Source organism: Echinops telfairi, unplaced genomic scaffold (genome assembly GCF_000313985.2).
Source record: "Echinops telfairi isolate 266 unplaced genomic scaffold, ASM31398v2 ScPeMD7_3;HRSCAF=10, whole genome shotgun sequence".
Classification (NCBI taxonomy): Eukaryota; Metazoa; Chordata; class Mammalia; order Afrosoricida; family Tenrecidae; genus Echinops; species Echinops telfairi.
In genome coordinates this window covers 436,431-445,749 of record NW_022103899.1, presented here as the reverse complement: position 1 = coordinate 445,749, position 9,319 = coordinate 436,431, and positions in this window count along the sequence as shown.

Genomic DNA, 9,319 nt, shown 5'->3' with positions numbered 1-9,319 from the left:
GCTTTACTAGATGAGACCAGTTTTCCCCCAAAGCAGTTGTGGTCACCTATATTCCACAACAGGGCAGAGACTGTGGGCTCCCTTTCTTGGCTTCACTTCATGCTGTCAAACTTTTAGCTTTTGCCAGTCTCATTAATTTGTATGTCTTGATTCCCATTGAGGCTAGGCATCTTTTCATCATTAATAGAATATTCATATTTTCTCTTACAGGAGATGCCTGTTCAAACACTTTGCCCTTACTGCTACTCGGTTATATGGCTTTTTTTTTAATTGATTCATAACAGTTATTTACTCTTGATATTGGTTAGTGTATATAAATTGAAATATATTCGACAAGTTTTTGACTTATGTTTTATATCTATTTGTGGTTTTTAAATTTTATCTCAAGCACATTTGTATTTAATATCCCTCACCTCACTGCCACTGAGTCACTTCCGATTCCTAATGACCCTAGAGGACAGGGTAGAACTGCCCAGGTGGATTTCCGAGACTGCAGCGCCTTCCACCAGCAGAAAGCCTCGTCTTTTTCCCTGGGAGTGGTTTCAAACTGCTGACGTGCAGTTAGCAGCCCAACTACTAACCACTACGTCACCAGGGCTCCGTTCTGAAGATGTTGAGTGCTTCTGTTCACTGCACAGTCCTGTTTGATGTTTGTGTGAACGGCATGGAAGGCCTGAGCAACAGAGGGAGAACGAGAGTTAAGAATTGGAGGAGGAAATGAATTGTGTGGCTAACTGCCTCCAGTAACAACGGCCTCCTTTGCCTTTGGAGCAGAGGGACGACCCCGCTCAGCTACCCTGACTGAACATTTAAAGATTTTATAGAAGAACCATGATCCGATGAAGAGACCTACAGAACAGCATTTTCACATTCTTAGAGACTCCAGATGTTCTGGAGCCAACCGTGTGGGTGAACACCTGAAACTATTGCCCTGAGATTATCTTTAAACTTTAAACCACAAATAACTCCTGAAGTCTTCTTAAAACTAGACAGTAGTTGTGGTAGTTACATAACCTGGTGTCAATTTGTGAAGGGGTGGAGTCTAGCCTGCCAATCAGGTCACAGCTTGATGACCTCATTTGGAGGCGCTGAGGGGATAAATAGCCGCTGAAGGTGGGACACAGACAGTCCCTGTGAGACCTTCCTGCTGACAGGACACATGGCGCCACACTAGAGCCCTGGAGCCGGAGGAGCCACAGGGAGACCCTGCCAGTGCTGAGGTGCTTCCACTGCCACTGGATCCACAAGACTTTCCATCCACTGGCCTGTGATCTTCCTGCATCTGGTGTCATTGCATGTGCTGCATGAGCCTGAAGAAGAATTTATAGATTGGTATCAGACACATAGGCTAATATCAGACTTATGACCTTGATCTGGACTGGGCTGGGATATTTTCTTAATATATAATTGCTCTTTTATATAAAGCTCTTTCTTATATACATCAGTCTCCCTGGATTTTTTTCTCATCTACCCCGACTAACAGAGTAGATTAACTTAATTAGGTTAAAAAATGAAAAGAAAAGGTCTTGAGCATTATGCCCTTTTAAGAACTATCTATCTGGATGAAAACTACAACCACAAGTTGAAAGATTAGATGGGAACCCAAAGGAACAGTTAGTTTGTGTTAATATGGGGAGGGAGGCAACCGAGAGAAGGAGGGGGTGAGTATGGTTGTATAACTCAAGGAACGTAAATCTTTGTCCACCTTGTAAATATAGAAAGGGTTGAATTTGTCCGTGTTTTGCTCTGGCTATTCTCAACAGCAACCCAAAGTAAGGGTTTAAAGTGGCTGCCAGGGGCAGTGGGAGTTGAGTGCTTCTTTGTTCACGAAGCAAGAGCGCAAAGGAGCCTTTCCTGTCCCTGGCAGTGTGCCTCTTTCCCTGCCAGTTGGTCGGGCCCAGGCCCCTGCCCTCTGCCCCAGCCCGCGGTCAGTAAAGATGGCAGGCAAGTATGTACTGATTGGCTTGTCTAGCAGCATCCACTCCTAGCGATGTGGGGTGGGGCCATCTTCTGCAGGCTCTGGGTTTCCAGAGAAAGGCGAAGTGGATGAGCAGTTGAGGTGGAGATCCACACCTCTTAGACAGTCAGCCCCGGCCAGTACTGTAAATGAACACACTCAGGGGAGTCTTTCTGTTAGGCAGAACTGATAGAAAAAGCCAAGCTGACTGGCTCAAGTGATTCTGATGGACAGGACAGAACTGAACTGCCCCTGTGGGTTTCTGAACCTGTGAGTCTTTACTCGAGTAGAAAGGCTCATCTTTCTCTCATGCAGGAGCTGGTGACTTTGAACTGCTGACCCCGAGGTTAGTAGCCAAGGTAACCCACTGCGCTCCCAGGGCTCCTCGAGATAGGCAAGTGAGGATCAATCTATAATATAATTCTACAAGTCCTGTCTCACTCTCAACCCCGTGTTAAAGTAGCACATTCAGCTTTACCTTTAATAAGTAAGCACACACACACGCATCTGGTGAGTACCTCCCCTCCCCGTTTCTGTTTTATTAGGAGGCCAGGTATAAAGATGGCACGTTCTGGGAGGCGTCCGACCTCCTCTTACTTCACAAGATGGGAGGAGGGCTATCACCAGCACCCGCCGCCCAGGGCTGATTGCTGTGAGGCGAAAGTCAGACCTACTTCCTTTCTCCGTTCTCTTTACCAAGCCCAACACCGTCGCCCCTCTCTACTTCTCCGCTGGGCTCCATAATCTGTTGCAGTGGCCAACCAGATGGACCATACTCAGTGACTGACCTTTCGTTGGGGCAGTAACTGGTCACAGCTCAGGGTCAGATATGACCCAGGACACAGCCCTCCAATAAGACGGCTTCTTCTCAACTGTGGCTGCAGGCAGGCTCCTCTGTGGCCGTCCGCCTGGCTTACAAAACTCTTTAGCTCTGCCAATCAGTGCCTGGAGGAACCCCATGTTGTCAGCAAGCACACAGCCCAAAGGTACTTTCTTGCACTGTGGGCATGGACTGGGAAGTCCACTGCCTCCACTCTAAGCCTGTTAATCATTATTCACAGCTGCGTCATATAATCACATCAGCACCTCCCACCCTCTCTTTCCCAGATCCATCAGGAAGAGATAACTATTCAGTGGGGATGTTCCTTTGGGTCTGAGTTTGAAGTTGAAAGATGATCTCAGGGCAGTAGGTTCAGGGGTTCATCCAACCTTCATGGCTCTAGGAAGTCTATTGCTCAAGAACATTTGCCAAAATGGGTGCATAAGCAAATTTGGTGAAGAAAGCAAGGGTGCTCAGCTATATCAAAAGATATAGCCTCTGGGGTCTTAAAGGCTTGAAGTTAAATAAAGGACTATCTAGCAGAGAGGTAAGAAGCACACCAGCCTGTGAGAACATGCGGTGTCCTTGGAAGCAGGTAACAGGCATCAGAAGACCCATAGAAAACAAACAAAATTCATATTGCTGAGAACAAGGGGAGTCGGAGCAAAGACTCAAGAAAGCCCATCTGTAGCGAATGGGTCATCCCTTCACAGAGGGGTCACAGGGAAGGGATGAGTCAACCAGGACTCAGTAAAGCACCAATGAGACACACAATATTCCTCTGGTTCTTTGAAGCATCCCCACCCCCACTATCATGACGCCAGTCCTGTCTTTCACTGAAGGTTAGACCGGAGCATGTGCACAGGTACAGATCAGAGATCAGAGCTCACAACACACAGAATCCAGGAACAGGGATGGGAATAGCAATACCAAAAGGCTAGGGGGAGGGTGGGGAGGAAGGGGGAGCCAATTGCAATGATTGATACACCCCCTCCAGGGGGACAAACAACAGAAACCATGGGGGTAGGCAGACAGAAGTGAGTGTAAGATATGAAGATAATAATAATTTATAATTTGTCAAGGGGTAATGAGGTGGGGTGGGGGGTAAAAAGAGCTGATACCAAGGGCTCAATACAAAGTAAATGTCCAGAAAAGAATGATGGCAACATATGTACAAATATGCTTGAACCAATTCATGTATGGATTGTTATAAGAGTTGTAAGAGCCCCCAATAAAATGATCTTTTAATAAAAACAAAAACAAAGAAATGAAATTTCTAGAGAAGTGAAAAAAAGGGAGAAAATTTGAAATTCTGCTGTACATTTTCCCCCGTTTGATCTATGGAATCTTTGACCAAAATATTTGGTAATGGTAGTTGGGCATGATCTAATTCTTCTGGCAAAGGATTCATGGAGGCAATTAGCCAGCCACTGCCTACCCTCCCATTCCTGAATCTCCCTTCTTGCTGCTCCAAGTGGACAGAGATCCATCGTGCCTTGGCCGGCTGTTTGCAGGCTTTGAAAACCCTAAGTACGAGGGGCACTAAACATGCTATTATGCCAATCAACTGGAATGTCCCGTGAAATCATGACCCCAAACCTCCAAGCCAAGAAACCAATGGCCAGATAAATGCATCACAAAAACTGGAAGCACTTATTGAACTTTCTGTGTTATTCTGATATTAGCCAAGTGGGCCAAGAATGAAGAGATTTGAGCTGGCTCTCAAAGACAGACTATGAGTTTACTGAATAGAAAGGTGGGATGGGATAAAAGTAAGCGTTTGGGCACAAACAACCTGTGGGAGGGGCAGAAATGTAAAGTATGTCAGCAAGGTTTGCCTTTCCATCCTTAAGAATTGAGTTACTGGAGGTTCTTAAAAGGCAGTAGTCGCATTTACAGTTCTGAAAGATCATTGTGGGACCAGTAATATGAAGCGCGAGGGTGTGGGCATTGAGTTGTACAGGCATTTGTGAGGTAACTAGTGACCAGGTTCCGGTTGGCTGTGGAGAACTGACCTTTAAAAGCATTTCCAGATCTACAGAATTTTAAGGGCTCGCTCTGAAGAGCCACGCTATTTGGTAACTCTCTGGAGACATTTGTGTTAAATCGGACTCATTTTCGCGTCCCTAGACTAGGAGGAGGGCATGGTGACATAGACGCAAGAGTCTCAAAGCCCTAAGTCCTGTGTCCACAATGTTTCAGGGCACGTTTGGACACATTCCAGAGAATTACGTGCACACGCGGTGACTGGCACACCCCTGCTTCTCTTATGTTGGCCATTGTGGCAAAAATTACCTAGACAGCCTTCAGTTAACGGAGAACAAAGGAGAATTTAGAAATGTTTAGTCACGCTTGTTGTATTCCCGTAAGCAGCCGCAGTGTGGGGCAGTGTTTCATTCCCTTGTGCACCGGGTCTCTCTGCGTCAGGACCGACTCAACTCGTAACATCAACAGGGATGGATCTGTATAAAGGCGTTTCAAAGGATGGTCACAAAATGCTCTTACTGGTCATCTCTGAATGATGAACTTCAAGGAGATTTTATTTGTTAGTACTTTTTTAGGTTGCTTGATGCCCGCCCCTGCCTACCCCTCGCCCCCCATGCATACATATCATTTTTATAGTTAAAAAAAGAGAAGAGACCTGTTTTTCTTTGTAGCAGAAACAGAGATGTAACTTACCTTCCTCCTTCGTTCTCCTTCGTGCTCCTGCCAGGGCTGCAACCTTGGGTCAAACTGAAAGACAGTGTCTTCTACGTCTCGAAGAATTGACTCAACTGAGCACGTCAGCTCGTTTGGATACTGCACTAGGAGAAGGACTGGTCGTGCCTGAGACAATACACGAAAGGTGTGTCCCGGGGGACAGCGCTCCGGGATCCGTCCCAGCTTTGTGTTGGAGCCTTTTGGTGGCAGTGCCGACATGAGTGGGGCTGTGCGGTCACGGTGCACCTGGGTCTGCAGTTGGGCCACCTCCCTATAGCACTGCTCAGAAGCCACGGGTGTTGTCAGTGGGAGCGAGTTGCAGCTCCACCCCTCCAGAGGATGAGACCCTCTTCTCAGGGGACAGTCTTGAGAAATAGCCCTGGTGACACTTGGATTCCTCCAGGGCCGCTTGCTCTGGACTCTAAATGCTCACCCAGTATCCTTCTGATTAACTGCTCCTTTGTGGTCCATGTACAGGAAGAATCAAATAAACAAGATGTTTAGGCTGGCCATTAAGAACTTTGGAGTCTTTTTGGTTTTGCTTTGTTTTCAATTAATTCATTAAGATTCAGTGTTGGGAGTGGGGATGGGGAACTTATCCATTCATTAGTTGATAGACACTTGGGTTGTTCCCACTGTGGGGCTATCATGAATAATACTGCTGTGAGTATTTGTGCATCAGGTTATTTAATGTTCATATATTTTTATTTTTTATCAAGTGCCATTGCTGGATGATCTCGGCCCCGGGTTGTGCAAATGGTTAACATACTCAGTTGCCGCCCAAACGGTTAGAGATTCAAGTCTTCTCTGAACACCTTGTCAGAGAGGACTGACGATTAACTTTCCCAAAACCAGCCCTTAGAAACCTTGCAGAGCACAGTGTATACTTCAACACACATGAGGTCTCCATGAGTCACGTCATTCAACAGCAATGGACTTTTATGATAACTTTGTTTCGCAGAACTGCCAAATTGATTTTCAAACTGACGCTCCCATTTTATAACCCTACCAGCAATACATGAGGATTCCAATTTTTCTAGATCCCTGCTAATACTTATTATCTGTCATTTTGATTATAGTCATCTGTAATGGTTACAGATAGATGTGTTTCCAGATACACAGAATTATGTGCATGTTTATATGTATAATACATGTATATGTATAATACATAGGTGTATTATATAGATATCTATATTTATTTTAAGAAATTGAGTCATGTTATTGTGGAAGCTGGCATATCTAAAATTAGCAGGATAGGCTGGCAGGCTGGCAGCTCAGCAAGAATTGACGTTGCAATCTTGAGGCAGAATTCCTTCTCCAGGAAAGCAGCTTTGGCTGCCAAGACTTTCCAACTTTGGGCAAAGCTCCACTACATTAATGAAGATAGCGCCCTTTATTTTCAAGCAGCTGTGTTACATGTGGGGCAGCTAACCTCGGGGTCAGCAGGTGGAAACCACCCGGCGCTCCGTGGGAGAGAGATGAGGCTTTCTACCCCGTGAAGAGCTACTGTCTCGGGAAACCCACCAGGGCCGTTCTCCCCTGTCCTATGGCATGACCTTGAGTCTGAACCGACTCTATAGCAGTGAGTTATAGCTTAGTTCAATTGACAAATCAAAGTAACCACTGCACTGGTGTGAAGTGGCGTCTCGCGGTGGTTTTGATGTGCACCTTTCCTGTGAGTTGGTACTTCATCTTTCAAACGTTTGTCCTCAGGACGGGTTTCAGGAGGGTCTTCATGGTTTGCCTGCCCACATCGTATGCCTATAAGGCAATAGGTTAAAAGCAGAAAGAAGGTACTGAGATTCTTTAAAAAGTCGATATCAAGAAATTTTTTGTGGGTTGTGTTTTTTTAAAGGCATGGCTTGGGACTAATTAACTTGAGCACTTCATTTAGGTTGGAGCTGAGTTTGGGCCAACCGACGGGAACTTTTGTTATAAGAGGGATGGCTCACCGATTACCTGCATTGTAAAGGGAAACAGGGATCTAGCTTGTGTATACATATACTCAGGTGTCAAAGGGAACAAGCTACATTCTCCAAATTTGTGGCAATCTAGTTTTTGGCAGAATGTGTTGATAATCTGGCTCCATTTCTGTGAATGATGTGGCATGTGCAAATATTTTATTAGTGGACCTCAGAAGAGTTTTATAATAATCGCATTTATTGAATATTATATGGTAGGCACTATGGTGAATACATTACATGAATTTCCGCATATTTTTGAACGTTTTCATGTTATAACACCCTGAGAAAATGAAGTTGCTTGGTACCCTGAGATTGATGGTGGCCAACTGTGGCTGGCCCAAGACCGCTCCCCGCCCTTCCCGCTCTTCAGCAGGGTTGGGCAGGTATGACGTTTAGCACTAAAGATGGCATACGGTTTGGAAAAGAAAAATTGTACCTTCACAATAAACGTATACGGTAGGTATTAGTACTTTTTCCCTTTTACGGATGAGGAAACAAACTTAACCAGCTCAATCATGAGAAGCTAAGAAGCAAATTGTAATAATGGAAACTATGAAAAATAATAAATAAATCATATAGCATTTACATTTAACGAGGGTTTTGATTCAAGGATAAACTTTTTGTTAATGCATTAGTGAGTTGAGGTGTTTTTAAAAAACTTTTAAAGTTGTCAGCACATTATCATTTTTACCATGCAGAAAAACACTTGTTTAAAGCTTTTAAAAAAGGGGAGATTTGTTCTAACTCTGTAGGATAAACTTTTCACTCAATTAAAAAAAAGAGAAATAAAAGCCAAGTCAAGTGTATATAAAGTTCAATAATTTAAACTAAAATTTTGTTGTAAAGATATTTGGTGATCATTTGTACTTATAAAAATAATTTTATAAGTTTGTGTAACTTATTGAGAAAAGCAGTGTCCTTTTACTATAAAAGAAAGCATATTGCATCCATATTAATTTATTATATCTTAATTTTGATTATCAAAACAATACTTTGACATGGTTAAAAACTTGAAGCAAAACAAATGCATGCATCAATGATCAATGATAGTACGTTCCCTTTATAGACTTGTAAAGATTGTACCACATAACTTTGTATATTCTTGCAGAAAATTTTCATTTTTAGAAGATACATGTATTTTTTATGAAATGTATGGTGGCATAGTGGTTACAAATTTGGCTGCTAACTGCAAGACCAGCAGTTCGAAACCACCAGCTGATCCGTGAGAGAAAGACTGGGCTTTCTATCCTATAAAGTAGGCGTCCTCAAACTATGGCCCGCCGAGGACATTTATCGGGCCTGCCGGGTGTTTTTGCCCCGTTTGTTTTTTTAACTTCAAAATAAGATATGTGCAGTGTGCATAGGAATTTGTTCGTAGTTTTTTTAAAAACTATAGTCCGGACCCTCAACAGTCTGAGGGACAGTGAACTGGCCCCCTGTTTAAAAAGTTTGAGGACCCCTGCTATAGAGTTACAGTCTCGAAAATTCATGGGGGCAGTTCTACCTTGTCCTATACGGTCACTATGAGTCAGCATCAACTCAGTGGCCATGAGGTGTTTTTTTGGTATGTATAGTGTATCTTATTTTGGGTGGTTTTTATTAGAAGATGGCTAACCAGAACTGGAAGGAGACATTGTGGCATAGTTTATGCACTGGGGTGCTGACCTCCAAGTCAGTAGTTCAAACCCACCAGCTGCTCCGAGGGAGGAAAAATGAGATTGTGTTTTCCTGAAAAGATGTATAGCCTCAGAAACTCAGCGAGGCTGTTCCACTTTGTGCTGAGGTCTCCATGAGTGGGAATCCACTGATGGCAGGGAGTTGGTTGTGGAGGAGTCTGGATAGCAGAAGTGATCTCTCTCGTCTTTGCCGGCATTTTCC